Source organism: Hyperolius riggenbachi, chromosome 11 (genome assembly GCF_040937935.1).
Source record: "Hyperolius riggenbachi isolate aHypRig1 chromosome 11, aHypRig1.pri, whole genome shotgun sequence".
Classification (NCBI taxonomy): domain Eukaryota; kingdom Metazoa; phylum Chordata; class Amphibia; order Anura; family Hyperoliidae; genus Hyperolius; species Hyperolius riggenbachi.
Window position 1 is genome coordinate 136,857,550 of NC_090656.1, and position 16,332 is coordinate 136,873,881.

General features: G+C 40.8%; 1 protein-coding gene across 9 annotated transcripts in view; it reads right to left on the bottom strand.

Annotated features, from left to right (window-relative positions):
* Nucleotides 1–1,738: 1,738 nt before the first annotated feature.
* Nucleotides 1,739–16,332, bottom strand: part of CHRM1 (cholinergic receptor muscarinic 1) — a 501,924-nt gene continuing 487,330 nt past the window's right edge. For all 9 annotated transcript variants that reach the window (XM_068261097.1, XM_068261099.1, XM_068261096.1 and 6 more), the window contains one exon: nt 1,739–2,351. The gene's annotated coding sequence lies outside the window, so the exon portion shown is untranslated. The remainder of the gene's footprint in view (nt 2,352–16,332) is intronic.

Here is a 16,332-nt window from a genome sequence, read left to right on the forward strand (position 1 = left end):
TAGGAAGCAAATGGTGAAGTGTCAGCATCAGATTCTAGTTGAATCAGTATACCGTAGTTCTGTCTTTGCATCCCCATTTTCAGAAAACTAAGCTCTTATGAAAAAATACACCAATCTTCTTGTCCAGGCTCTCTGCTAACTCCCATGATCTATGTGTTTGTTCCAGGTGAGTGGTTCAGAAAGTATCATATGCTTTGGTGTTACAACCAGGAAGATAGAAGTTTCTGCAGAAGTTAAAGGGGCACTATGGCGAAAAATTGTAAAATTTAAAATAAGTGAAAACATAGACAAATAATAAGTACTTTTTCCAGAGTAAAATGAGCCATAAATTACTTTTCTCCTATGTTGCTGTCACTTACGGTAGGTAGTAGAAATCTGACAGAAGTGACAGGTTTTGGACTAGTCCATCTCTCCATAGGGGATTCTCAGCAAGGCTTTTATTCTTTATAAAGATATTCCCTAAAAAGGATTTAAACAATGATGCTGTCCAGCTTCCCTGCTCACTACACATTTTTTTTGGCAGTTGGACAGAGCAACTGCCATTCACTAAGGGCTGGTGCACACCAGAGCGGTTCTGAAGCGTTTTTTAAAATGCTTGCAGGGGGAAAACTGCTTGGCTAATGAAAGTGAATGGGACGGAGCACACCAGAGCGGGTTGTTTTTTCCACAAACGCAAACTCAGGGGCTGCTGCATTTTTGAGATTTCTGAGACGTTTCTGCCTCAATGTTAAAGTATAGGAAAGTGGAAAACCTCTCTGAAAAACGCTAGATTAGAGCGGTTTTCCAGGCGTTTTTGTTACAGAAGCTGTTCAGTAACAGCTTTACTGTAACAATATTTGTAATCTGCTACGCAAAAACGCTCCAAAAAATGCTAGGCATGTTTAGAAAACTTGCCTAGAATTGCTCTGATATCTGCTTCAAAAACCTCTAGCGTTTTGCAGATCTGCTAGAGGTTTTTGGTGTGCACTGGGCCTTTGTGCTGTTGAAAATAAATAAATCCCTGAGAAACCCCTATGAAGAGATGTCCAAAACCTGTCAGATTTCTACTACCTACTGTAAGTGACAGCAACATAGGAGAAAAGTAATTTATGGCTTATTTTACTCTGGAGAAAGTGTACTTCTTATTTGTATATGTTTGCACATAGTTTAAATTTTTCGTCATAGTGCATCTTCTTTAACTTAACCTCCAACACCCTCTATTCCACCCCCCCTCCCCCCCCCACACACACACCTTTTGCCCTCAGGACACGTAAGATCAACTATCAAGTGGTGGCTATGAAAGACGCTAACCCTTACTATTTCTGTATGACCATCCAGGATTTCTTAGAACTCATATACGAACCTTAGAGTTTCCAGATTTGCATACCCAACCACCCTCAGGTCTGCAGGCTTCCACTCAGAAATTGGAGAACTGGAGCACTCTACATATAACCAGGAAGTGGTGAAGATTCAGGGTCCATACAGAGTAGTGTGGGAAGGTTGAGTATCTAACACCTGACACAGCTGACAGTGTAAGAGGGTTTTGGGGGTCTATTTTACCTTTGAGTAAAGTTTACTTTAACCATGACAAGTCAGGAGTTTCACAAACAATGCTTGACCTGGCTGCATCATTTAGCAAATACTGACCTTTAGGTATGAGGTATGAGTTAGGTCATCTGGATCATTATAAGATTTATCTGCAAATATATTGAGATCTTGTAGATTACTGTATTACATAACACTCTGGTACAACTTATAATTCATTTTGTAACAGATCAGGTTTACTCCATTGAACATTACAAGCTCTAAACTCTGTTTTCTGTACGTAACATTTAATCTTCAGACTGCAATAGACTCTTCATAGCAACAATTCTTATTAGCAGGTTAGCAGCAGATGTAATGACTGGAAGAGGCCGAGTTGTGTGCAATTGTACAGTCCTTTTCTTTTTATTTATTTGACTTCATAATAAATACACAGCCCTTTCCCACAGTCTTTTTTTTGTAAACAGTAGAAAGCTGTATCATGTTCTTTGGCCTGCCTTTGTTTGGTTTGGCACGTCAGGGGATACCCCAGTTCGATCAATGAGTATCGCCCCTGAAAGGGTTAGACCAGCCTTCACTAAACTCCCCGTCTTCCCATAGTTTCAAATAACATATAACATGTATAGCCCAAGACAGTCATTCATCAAGGAAAATGGTAAATGGATATTTTATAATGTCCCAGTACGGGCATATACCATTGCTTTTTCCTTCTGCCCCCATTTTGGTTTCTAGGACCAGTTCCTCATTGGCCCACTCATCAGCACATGCAGGGGACTTCACGTCTTCTTAGGTTCTGATGACAGAACTTGTGTCCTTCAAGATACTGTGTCCTGGGAGAGAAGAAAAGAATGATTGAAAAAATTGCCCTGAACAAAAATTTCTGCTAATGCTCATCCCCTGACCTCTCAATGGTCTGAACTCCAGGCAGATATAGTAGCTAAATACAGGAGGTTCTGGATTTACGCTGTTAGTAGTCTGTTGGAATTACACACGTTGTTTAACTAACCAAAGCTACAAAGGCTTTTTGAGGATGCTGGAATAAGTGTAGAAGCATTAAAGAGGAATATTAACCCAATATTTAAAGAGAAACTGTGACCAAGAATTGAACCTCATCCCAATCAGTAGCTGATACCCCCTTTCCCATGAGAAATCTGTTCCTTTTCTCAAACGGACCATCTGGGGCTCTGTATGGCTGATATTGTGTTGAAACCCCTCCCACAGTGTTTTGTCAGGACCATGGTGCTGACATCACACTGTGGGAGCCTGTTTGCATTGTGGGAAATAACAGTTGTTTCCAACTGCCAAAAAAGCATGCAGCTACGTCCACTGACACCACCTGCCAGCAGTAAAAATGTCACCATGTGATAAATGTCAGAATGTAAATCAGGGAGAGGAAAGATTTTACAATGTGAAAACACTTACTAAACCATTTATACATAATTATTGTAAAAAATTAAGCACTTTTGTTCATTACATTATTTTCACTAGAGTTCATCTTTAACAAACCATTCTAACCAGTAGCCAATGCCACTTTCCCATGTGAAATCTTTACTTTTTCTCAAATAGATGTCTGTGTGGCTGATAATGAGCTAAAGCCCCTCCCACAGTGTGATGTCATGTCATGACAGTTTCCTGTCTATGAACCTCGTTTCGGGAGATAACAGCTGTTGCCAACTGCTAAGCAAACAGTATCTCAAGTTGTGCATATATATTTAAAAACAAACCAAAAACTTTTTAGCTTAACACATTGTTATTCGGTTTATTTATAGATATGGGCAGTTTCTGCTGTTTGGTTTATCATGTTTGCAGAAGTAAATAAATTGACCTGCAGGCTCACAGTGGATCAAACAACATGAACAAATTACACGCCCCGCATCAATAATTTCTTGATCTATCCTATATTTTTTTAACTTCTTTGCAATGTTATTTTTCCCCCCTACTACATTTTGGTAAAGTTCCTCTTTAAAGCTGGCCACTAACGGTCCAATTTCTAGCGAAAAATCATTCGAGCGTTCGAAAATTCTGACCGGACGAAAAATCGTTCACTACACCATCAACTAACCAATCTTTGCTTCCTATCTATCACGACCACCAAGAAAATCCAGATTTTCGTTCGACCAAAATTCATTCGGGCGACATCTTTTTCACTCGTTCATAATTGATTGTGTCCACCAATGGAGATTATTTACAACCAATCCGATCAGAATTTCTGATCGCCCGAACGATTTTTTTGCTAGAAATTGGACCGTTAGTGGCCAGCTTAAGGCTAGATTCACAGTGGGGAGTTGCATTGCCTAATGACACATGAAGGTCTTATCTCTCATGAACTCATTACTACTATTTATATACAGTGGATATCAGGGTATATACATCCCTGTTAAAATGTCAGGTTTTTGTGCTGTAAAAATGAGACCACAATAAATCATTTTAAAACGTTTCCCACCTTTAATACAACCCATAACTTGTTCAACACAATGGAGTAATAAACAAACTAATCTGTTTCCTCTGTAGAGGAAAAAATAAAAAGATAAACGTACAGTAAGCTGATGGATATGTATGCACACCCTTAAACTAACATTTTGTTTAAGCACCTTTTAGTTTAATTACAGCATTCACTCTTCTTGGGTACACACCTGCCATCAATTGACAAGACTGAGTAAATGTGAGGAACTTTATTTGGAGTTAATCAGTTGTCTGCTACAGCAAAAGCCAAGGTTCACAGAGAGCTTACAAAGCATCAAAGTGTCTCATTGTTGAAAGGTGTATCAGTCAGGAAAAATGTACAAAAATGTCTACAGCTTTGAATATGTCATGGAACACAGTGCAGCCTTTCATCAAAAAGTGGAGAAAAAAATGGGAAAACAATGCTGTTGTCAAAAACTGGACTCTAGAGTTAATGAAAAAAACAAGAGGAAAACTGATCAGGGAAGCTGCCAATAGACCTACAGAAACACTAAAGGAGCCCAGCGAATTTCTATCAAGTACTGGTTGTGTACTACATATGACAACAATCTTCCGTATTCTCCCTAAGTCTGGACTATGGGACAAGCTTACAAGATGGAAACATCCAGGCCTGCCCCAAAAAACCTTTCAAAAAAAAAAAAATCAAGTCTCCTAAAAGCACATGAGAAATTTGACACTTAATTTGCACAAAAGCAACACTTTGCACCACCATTAGAACTTTGTATCCTTAGTGAGGCACGGTGGTGGCAGTATCATGCTTTGAAGTTTTTCCTCTTCATTTGGACCTGGGAGTAAATCAATGTTGAAGGAATTATGTACAGTTCCAAATACCAGTCACTTTTGGCCCAAAACCTTTGGGCATCTGCTAGATAGCTGCAATGGCTCAAAGCATACATCCAAATCAACAAAAAAGTAGCATCACCAGAAGAAAACAATAAAAGGCTAGAGTCCAAACTAAAATCCAATACAAAATCTGTGGGGTGATGTGAATAGAGCTGTGCAAATAGATGCCTTTACCATATGATCGATTTGGAGCACCTTTGTGAGGAACAGCAGAGTAACCAAGCAGCTCAGGGCGGCCCAAACTACTAGGAATGTATAGGGGGATAAAAGGAACCAAAAGCCCTCCTACTAAAAAAGCAAAGCTTGGTGTAATTGCCTTCTTAAAACAGAAGGAAATGTGCAATGCTTTGTGAGGAAGGGAGGCCAAATACTATCAAATAAGTTAAAAACAAAGTACTATTTTAAGGATGTGCAACCAGCTTACTGTACATTTTATTTTTTTTTATATTTTTTCCCTTTGTATTTTTTTGGTTCAGACTAACCAGCAAGCTCATGGTGAACCAGAACTCATTGGAGTGGGTGAGGGGCTACAATGGTCCTAAAAGCTGACACATCATTAACAAGCTGACACATCATTGCATTCCAGCGGTTCTGGAGGTGTGTTTAGCTTCTAAGGGTAACAATGGTTAATTTGCATATATTCAGCAGTGATGCATTTGGGAGACATCTCAAGCTCACTCCAACCTAAATTATCGCAAATTATTTCTGTTTTAAGAAAGCAAACTTTTGTTTTTATTTTTTTGGTTTACAGATTTGTTTTGCTTTTCATTTGCATTGATAAAGATCACATTAAATGTGGATAAAGTTTTAAAATTATTTATTGTGGTCTTACAAAAAACTTTTATCTGAACTGGAGTCTGTACACTTTAGTAGACAGTAATGTCGCCGACGGCGATCGGAAGGGGTGGGGGGATGCTGCTGCACAGTGGCTATCATGTAGCTTTGTGGTGTTTGACTGGTATCTCCTCCTAGTCCTTGTGCTGATGATGTTGATCAGTGTCATCGCCTTACATACTGAGATCTGACATTTCAAAGGCCAGGGTTGATTTACCTTCCTCAAGAGCTTTGTTCAAAAATAGTACATTTCCTTTGAATTGACAGGATTTGTAAGATTGAAGATTCAAAAGGTTCGAGATATCCGAGAACCTTTTTGGATTTGGATTCAAAGAAATTTTGGATTCGTCCCATCTCTACATGGCCAATATATCTCCCTAATGAAATCTGATTCACACCAGCTGTTAGCATGACCCCAATAAAATCACCTTTATGCTATAGGACAGTGCACCATCCTCCCCTCATTTGCACATTGGTGAGATAGTTGGAAAATACAGTGGCACAATATTTGTCTGAACCAAAAGCTTCACAGCAGGATGGCAGCGAAGTGTGAAAAAGAACCCAAAGCTCTGTGGGGAAAATGGAGAGGGAGTGTGGTGCACAGTCCACCTATTTTCCCAAAATTCAAAAGTTGCTAAAAACATACATTAAAAATCTTATGTCTGTGCTTGTCTTACCCTTTATAAATAAGAATGAAAAAAGTAAAGCTTCTTTAGGAATGCAGAGGCATTATAAACCTGAATTAGCTCAGGCTACTTTAAATTAGGCCCTGATAAGTCCACTGTAAAGCTGTGTTGTATAGGCTGGCACACAGTTTAGGTATAAATATAATGGGAACTGCTAAATCTAAAGGCCTCTACTCTACTCTTATCCTCCTAGAGCTCTCTTCCACTTTTTTGGCACAGTGGACCACCCTCTACTCTTTTCTCCACTCAAGTACCACCTCCCCTCCACGTCCCCTCACTGTTGGTGTTCCCCAAAGCTCAGTCCTTGGTCCTTGGACCTCTCCCTTTCTCTACTTTCCCTTTCTCCTATAGGCTGACAATACCGAGATCTACATTTCAGCACCTGACCTGAATATCTTAATAGCTTGTGTCTCTGACTGTCTCAATGCAATCGCCTCGTTCATGTCCTGTTTTCTAAAAACTCAATATGGACAAGACTGAAATGGTTATCCTCCCACCTCACAATTCAATGCCCCTGCCTGACATCACTATTTCTGTTGATGACACTTCCATAACACCTGTCTCCCAGGCTCGCTGCCTAGATGTAATACTGGACTCCAGTGTCTCACTCAAACCACACATTGACAAACTATCCTCCTCTTGTCAACGCCAACTAAAAAACATCTCCCGCATCCGCCCTTTTCTCACACAGGACAGTCACAAGTGGTGGGCTGAAATTTTGCATATGATCAAAATTCGCAATTATGCATCATAATCTTAATGTGAAATTTCAGAGAAAATCGTAATTCATTTCTTATGTAATAGTAGTATTTCAAAGTTTTGCATAATTTTTTGTGAAATGTTGCATAATTTTGTGCCGAGTTTAGAGGTTAATAGCAAAGCCTCCAAACATGCTATTGCTACCAAAACTGCTACATATGACTGAAATAGTGGGTACAAGTCACAAAAATAATTTTTCAAAAAGACCTTGTAGTTTTTTAAGAAACTTGATTTTAAAAATGCAAAGAAAATGGTTTTTAAACTGTAATTTTTCTAAGTTTAAAAACCATTTTTGACTTGCATTTTTAAAATCGAGTTTCTCAAAAACTATAAGGTCTTTTTGAAAAATTATTTTTTTGACTTGTACCTACTATTCTTAACATATGTAGCAACTGTGGTTTCAATAGCATGTATGGGGACTTTGTATTCACTGCTAAAGTTGGCATGAAATTACACAAAATTTCATGCAAAATTACGGATGACTACATGAAATCAAATGAATTTGCAAATCGTAATTACATATAAGCATAATTGTGAAAATGTACTGTTTGCAAAATTTAGCTAAATCGTAATCTGTTGGTTACGATCATCACTAACAGTCACTACAAAACTTCAGGTGCATGTCCTGATTATTTCAAGACTAGAATATTGCAATGCTCTGCGGCCTCCCTCCCAACCGTTAAGTCCTGTTACAATCCATTATGAACTCTGCTGCATGACTCATCCACCTCTCCTACTGCTTCTCCAGCCCAATCCCCCTCTGACAGTCCCTTCACTGGCTGCCAGTTACACAAAAGATACAAATGAAAATCCTTAAGGCCCATACACACGTCTGATGTTTTTAAACGATGGGTCGTTTGGACGTCCCGTCGTTCAGTCGTCCAGACGTCAAATCAGGCGTGTGTACAGTCCGTCGTTCAGCTGTTAAGACTGATCTTGAGTGATCCGCCAGGCGGATCGCTCAAGACCAGTCTTATCAGCCAAACGACGGACTGTACACACGCCTGATTTGACGTCTGGACGACTGAACGACGGGACGTCCAAACGACCCGTCGTTTAAAAAAATCAGACGTGTGTATGGGCCTTAACTCTTGCCTACAAAGCTCTCCACAACCTAGCTCCTTCCTATCTAAATCAACTTATTTCCAGATATCATCCTACACACAATCTCCGCTCTACTAACAATAACCTTCGGTCTTCTTCCCTGGTCACCTCTTCACACTCCCGCTTACAAGACTTCTCTCAATCCTCTCCCTCGTCTGGAAAACTCTCCCTCAACACATCCGCCACTCACCCACACTTACTCTTTTTAGGAGCAATCTGAAAACTCACCTCTTCAGGCAAGCATACTCCCCTACCTGGGACACCTTGCCCACTGACCACCATTTCTACCACCCCATACACAGTTTCCCTTTACCTATTGTCCTATACCTTAAAACTGTAGACTGTAAGGCTTTTTGGCCATGGCTCTCCTCCCCTTTTGTCTCACAATGCTGTGTAATGGGTGTACATACCTCCAACCCCTGTGTAAAATATGTAGTTAATTTGTTCACTGCATTAGCTGTTATCCACTCTCGTCTTGTATTCATTGTTGTATTGTTTATTTTGTATTGTGTATTCCCTGTATGTTGTTGTACAGTGCCACGAAAGATGCTGGCGCTATATAAATTAATAATATTAATAAAAAATAATAATGATAATAAATATAATGGGAAGCTGGTTAAAACGCCACAAAGTCCACAAATATGCATTTGTCTACAGAGCCAGAGTTACATTGATAAAAATTGAAACATTGCAGTAAGAGATAATACATAAGTATATCAAAAGGTTCAGACTGTAGGACTGTTAGATTGCCTAGAACAGCCTTTCTCAACCTTTTTACCCTGGAGGAACCCTGCAAATAACTTTTTGATCCCAAGGAACCCCTGAAAACAATGTTTTGATCTCAAGGAACCCCTGCAGTTATTTTGCAGGAGGCATGGTTTTTAAAAGTATGTGTAGCTGTTTATTTCACTACCTCCTATTACACTGCCACTCATTATACGGTCTCCTGACCCCCCAAATTAGTGCTTTTTGTTACAGTACCACCTATTGTAGTGTGCTCTATATACTTCCACCACGATGGGGGGAAATGCCAAGGAACCCCTGTAGAGTACTCAAGGAACCCTGGTTGAGAAAGCCTGGTCTAGAAGAATTGCAAGTCACATACATGCCATGTTTGATGTCTATTAACTCATAATTTCATGCTGATAAATTATATGCTGTTTTACAGATTGAAAAAAAACTTGTCCTATAGAAATATAGACTTACCCAGGATAACTGACATTAATGCCCGGTACACACCATGCACTTTTCCCATCAGATCAATGGGGAAATTTCCCATCATTCAAAAATTCCAAACCTGTCCAATCTGCTTCCAATCAAGAAAGGGATCGGTTTTGTGCAGTACTGATCTCAAAATCGATTCCTTTCTTGCTTGGAAGCAGATCGGACATGTTGTAAATTATCGAACCACTGGAAATTTCCAGTCGATCTATACCAGGCACATGTATTTGCTGGACATCATAAACACTCCAACATGCCTACAAAACAACCCACAGACTTTCACTATGGGCAGAGGATTCCCATCACACTATCAGCGGGCTGAACAGATGCCGAAAGCTCTCCTACTTTCATTAGACATGTTAATGATTACTGGGAGACAATTCATGAGCACCAAGTGGCTCTTGTACATCAAAATGGATTCATTCATTGAGTGATTGGGATTCTGAACTGTACCAAAGTGTAGGAGGGCTTTCACTTGTGATCCCTGTTTGTTTTGATGTTGCTTGTGTATGCTTTATAATACATTGGCGTCAATTCACCAAAAGTTACCAACCTATTTATCTCTTGGGAGGTAATTTACCTCCTGTGATATCTCCAAATAGCAATTCTCCAGAAGTATAGGGGAAAATATCGACAGAGAGAAATGCAAGAGATAAATGTGAGATAAGTATGAGATAAATAAGTGATAGTTAGTAGTTAGTTTTTCTCCAAATCACAATTCACCAGGGAAGAAAGGGGGTGTGGCCATTCGTTATTTTTTCATCTCTTTATCCCCTGAATAAACCTGGAGATATCGTGGTTTTCACACAGCAGCTGCTGCTGTGGAAGATGGAGCCTTTTGAGCTTACTCTGTTAGGCCTGGTGCACACCAAAAACCGCTAGCAGATCCGCAAAATGCAAGCAGATTTTGAAACGCTTTTTCTTATTTTTCTGTAGCGTTTTAGCTAGCATTTTGCGGTTTTGTGAAGCGTTTTTCGTGTAGTAGATTTCATGTATTGTTACAGCAAAGCTGTTACTGAACAGCTACTGTAACAAAAACTGCCTGGCAAACCGCCCTGAAGTGCCGTTTTTCAGAGCGGTTTGCGTTTTTCCTATACTTAACATTGAGGCAGAAACGCCTCCGCAATCCAAAATCTGCAGCAGCCCAGGAGTATGCGTTTCTGCAAAACGCCTCCCACTCTGGTGTGCACCAGCCCATTGAAGTACATTACCCAAGCGTATCCGCAGCGGATCGCAAAACGCAGCCGAACCGCTCTGGTGTGCACTAGGCCTTAGAGCTTGCTTCTATTATGAGGCGAAGGTGCAGGAGGAGGGTCTGTTTAATCGCCCCTCGTATTTTTCGTGAGAGAACAGTTCTTGATAAATTTACTGAGACAGAGGTGGTGAAGAAGTTCAGACTCACTTGTGATATGATTTATGATATGATCCGGCAGTAAAAGGCAGGAATACTCTGGTCAGGTAGTGGTAAAACTCCGCCTCCTACCCACAATGCTTCCCTTTCAAGCTTACAGAGAGGAAAAGTATCCCATGTAAATCATTAATACCGATTACCTAACTCTCTGCTTTCTCGCACTTTCCTTATGCATATCTCTCCATTATCCCCTGCTATCGAACACTTTTCTCTCTGTCCTCTCACACTGGTGAATTGACTCCAGAGTGTTAAAATACCTCATGAGATAAACTGCCTACCTTTTTTCTCTTAGTAAATCCTCTCTGGTGAATTGACGCCATTGTGTGTGAATATCCCTGGCTTAATTTTTAGCTTATCTTCTCTACTGAAGCATCTCATTTAGCTACTCAATGACCTAGAAATGTACATGTATCTAGCAGACAGTGATTCACCTCCACTTTCCATAATAAGAAGTGCTTATGCTGATTTGTTCATGTACATTTGTGTTGTAATATGTATGTTATGCATGGATCTCTGTCTGCCCTTGCAGAGATGAGTAAACACTAAAATATTCCCTCTGCTGGAGATCTGCCAGTTTACTGCAATGGATTATGATGGAACCCATTTTTTTCCTGTCAAGTTAAGAAGCCAATGGGACTGTCTTCTCTAATTGGCACAGTAGGTGGCACCATGTTTTGCACCTCATCATCATTATATTATGGCCCTAGTATAAACATGTTGTATGGTGTAACGATGACTCAGCATATTCCATACATATGTAGGCCACACCTCTCAGGGCAAATGGGCTTATTGGGTTTGGACAACATTCTTGCCAGACTTCTGGTTGCTATATAGCAGCAGGCTGGAAGCACACATTGGAGGCAGAATTGCACGCGTTTTCTGCATAGGACTATATTTCCACTGGGGTTCGGGGTCTGTTTCTGTGCTGATGCCATACACTGCTATAGAGATTTGGATGTGTTGTGCAGAAAACCTGCAGCATGTTTTTTCCACAAATGGGATTCGGATCCAGCCTATTGATTTCAATAGGCTACATTTCTGCATATGAATTTGTGTGCGCAAAACAGTCACAATTTGCATGTAGTGGAAACAGGCACTAGCAAAAAAAAACACATGCAACATGTTACTCTATGGGCCCATTTCCACTACATGCGAATTGTGGCCGTTTTCCGCACACGATTTCGGATGTTGAAACACAGCCTATTGAAATCAATATGTTGATTCCGAATCGTGGGTGGGGGAAAAAATGCTGCATGCAACTTATACATATAGGGGCTGCACAAAAATCACATCGGGATCGTTATGAGCATTTTAAAATCACACAGCAAGTTTCTTCTTCCCGCATACTGTATGCTAATTACATGCCATGTGCATGAAATTCTGTCCTATGGGAGATGAAAAAGGCATCCAATGCGCATGTATTTTTGATGCATTTTTGAAAAAGATGAGTAAGGAGAAATGTATTTTTTCACTGGAAACACACATGGCAGAAGGTTTTCTGCACAGACAAGTGTCCTCGAAGCCTGATCTGTTAAAGAGACACTGAAGCGAAAAAAAAAATTATGATATAATGATTTGTATGTGTAGTACAACTAAGAAATAAAACATTAGGGGCAGAGACATAAGTCTAATAGTGTTTCCAGTACAGGAAGAGTTAAGAAACTCCAGTTGTTATCCATGCAAAAGAGCCACTGAGCTCCACGACTTTCAAAGTCGCAGAGAGCTCTGTCTTCTGAAGCTTGTTATCTCAAGTGTCTGGCACTGTATTTTTTTTCTGCAGAGAACAGTTCAAAAGTTCAGTTCAAAAGTTCACTAGCCTGCTCTGTAAAATCATTTAGAATGCTGAGTAGTGTGTAAACTGCAAATATGAGAGAATGGTGTAATGATATAAAAAACCCTGATATAACTGAAAATAAAAATATGAGAATATTTTCTTTGCTACTAATGTTCTAGTAATTATCCAATTCACAACCAATTCATTATATCATTATTATTTTGTCACTTCAGTATCTCTTTAAGCCTGATACACACTTTCAATTATGATTGGGCAATCACTGACCAATTTTACCACCTCCATGTAGTATGAGAGTCAACAGATATTAAATACCATGCACAGATTGTGTAGGTAAACCCTCATATTACATGGAGATGGTAAAATGGTCTGTGACTGGCCAATCATAATTGAAAGTGTGTGCCTGGCTTTACGGATCTAAAATTAGTTTAATTTGTCTGCTTATTTCTGCTCTGTCTTGAAATCCAGTGCAGGTGGAACAGTTAATGACCACTTCCATCTTCTTTACACGCACAAAATGATGTTGAGGTATACAACAGGCATAATTACACATATGCACTAAAGATGATAAAGCTAAGTGGCATTAGGATTGTCATCACCACCTGATGTTGACTAAGTGACAAAAATGCGGGGGAGGCGGGGAAAGCAGGTGGAGGTAAACAGGAGGCTAGCGACAATCAGATTGTTGGTAGCCTGTCGCTAGTTTTGGGGAGGGGTACAGCACAGCCCGGGAGGACTGGCAGCGGCACCAGAAGGACACAGAAGCATGTAATTGGGCAGAGAACATGCCTCTGTATCCTATAATCTATATCCGGCTCAGATACTCTTTAAAGGAATTTTATTGATACGGTGTGAAAATATCACCTAGGAGAAACCACAAGAGAAAAAGTGAATTGAATAAGGGCCTCTCTCTCTCTCTCTCTATGGCCCCATAAGATGCACTGTGTAAGGCTAGGTCCACACTACATTTGGTAATTTTTCTTTTTTCTCCCGTTTTATACTCTGAAATGTATTTGCACGGACTGGAAACGTATGCCCTGGCCGTGGGGGCACCGAACTGGAGGGGGAAGCAGCCCGGCCCAGAACGAGGGTGGCAGCGGTCGGCGGGGAGGGGGGTTGCCCCCTCCTCACCTGGGTCCACCGTCCCTGCTCCCCTCCAGCTATTTGCTCAAAAAGTTTTAAAATGTATCAGCGAGCAGGGACGCTTACCTCCCTCTCTTGCGTTCCCCCATTCGCTGCTTGACTTTCTGCAATGCCGCCCTCTATACTTTGGATGGCGGCATTGCAGGAAGTGAGGCGGAGGAAGTAAGAGAGAGAAGGTAATCTTCCCCGCTCTCTGCCACATTTTAAAACGTTTCGCGCAAATAGCTGGAGGGGGAGTGGGGACAAGGGACCCAGGTGAGGGATGGAGGGTGACCCCCCTCCCCGCCAACCACTGCCAACCCCATCCTGGCTGCTTCCCCCTCTAGCCTATACCTGGGGACACCTGAGGTGAGCAGGCAGTATGCAATCTGGATCTCCATCTGTGTCTGTGTAGAGGGAGATCCGTTTTTGCATTGCTTGCCACTACCCCTCCGTGTATCTGGATCCATGTGCGGTCCGTGAAGTCCTGACAAGTCCGGACCCTGCATGTAGTTTTTCATAACGGATTGCCCGGAATGCACGGGGATCCATTTTGAAACTGAATGAAGACTGCTGCTATTTTTAACATTTGTATCCGTGGCTCCGTTTTTGATCCGGGCAAAAAAAACAAAGCCACGGATACGTTTTTAAAATAAGTGTGAACCTATTCTAACATATATTTTCCCTTTGGTATTTGCATATGAATTGTGACTGCACATGACAACACTCAAGGTGGCCACACACCATACAATTTTTTAAATATCTGTTCAATTTAAGAATAGCAATCAATTTTTCTGACTGATTGTAACATTTCAAAATATGACCAATGTACTAGGTGTATCTGTGGGATGGCTGCCCTGTGCCTTTCACCTTTTGGAGGATTACTATACAGCTTTTGAGGCTCCTGACATACAATGTTTATCATAACAATATAGTATTACTGGTGCTGATCATGTGACTTTAGCAGGTAGACCTTCCTCATTATTTCCTGGTTGGTTCTCTCTGGAACAACCTTCTCACTGGCCTCAATTCACAGAGCCTTATCAAACACTTTATCAATTGTTTGATAATTTACCTCATGGGTAAAATCTAATATTGAATTCACTGAGGTGTTATATATTTATTGAAAGTTTTATCGGTAAAACATTTGATAAATATATAACACCTCAGTGAATTCAAAATTAGCTTTTACCCATGAAGTAAATTATCAAACGTTTGATAAAGTGTGTGATAAAGCTCCGTGAATTGAGGCCACTGTCTACAGATTGGAATAGAAGCAGGTTAGACTGGAGTAAACTAAAGAAACTTGCAGTGCAATTAACTCACCTAAGTAAGGCCAACTCTAGACACAAATCTAAATATATCATCTGCTCCCTTGGTAAGCAAAGTTTCCTAGACAAACATTTTGAGTGAGAATCTCTACTGTCATAGTTTGTAGTGATAACCCACCATTGGACAAAAATCCCATATGCACATTTAATAAATAAATTGGGCTGTGCACGTGACTCAAGAAAGGCGCAATGGGAATTTATTATGTTCTAAGCAATGGCTGTCAGTGAAAATATTTATAAAACTTCCCTCCAATCTGAAGTAAATATTAATACTTTAAATGTTATATTTGTATGAATTAAGAAAACAAATTAACCAATCCTCCAACAAGATTTGTTAGCTCATTCATTAACCAAGCAGTTTGGGTGGTCAGGAAGGCAGAGCCAGTGAGTGTGGGTGTCTGTCCCCTGTCAAATACCAAGCCAAGGGGTATGTAGCAAGGGAGTGGGATATCTAATCCTCTCCCTCCCCCTTGGAAAGTGTCTTTGTCCTACTGTTGATGTGTTAAGCAGAAGGGGCTGTTCCTCACCTTTGTGTGACCCCAACAGGAGGTAGGTAATTACAATATATAATAAAAGTTGGCTTATGGTTCACATCCCCATTACTAAGGGAATGACCAAGCAGCCACCCCCGCTGGAGCCTCGTCCTTCCAACTCTATAAACATAGGCAGAGTTATATTAAGGGGCTCGCCCTTTCAATTGGGGTGACCATATAGAACCGAAGCCCTTTTATTATCCCCCTTAACTGATTGATAGCGCATGCAGCCACCCAGGCAGTAGATGCCTGGTAATCAACAGAGGATGTGCATGTGCATTTATTTTTCCATAGTCATTTCAAGGGAGCCTGTCATGGCTACTGATGTGTAGAAAGTTGCAATAGCCTACAGTTACTGCACATAGTGGCCCCATCACTGTCTGGGCAGGGTATGGCTTCATCCTGCCTGGCATCACAGCCACAGTTGGCATTCTAAGCCAGGGTTTTCAAACTCAAATACAAAGTGGGCCAAAATTGTACACTGGGACCAAGTCAAGGGCCAACCTCAATGTCTACTGGCCACCTCCCTCCCTTATAAAGTTCCCTGGTGTCTAATGGCCCCCTCCTCTCCAACCCCTATACAGTTCCCTGGTGTCTAGAGGCCCCCACCCTCCCCTATACAGTTCCCTGGTGTCTTTTGCTTTCCCCCTCCCTCCCCATATGCCTTCCCTGGTGATCTAAGGCTTCACCTCCAATGTGGCTTCCCTGGTGG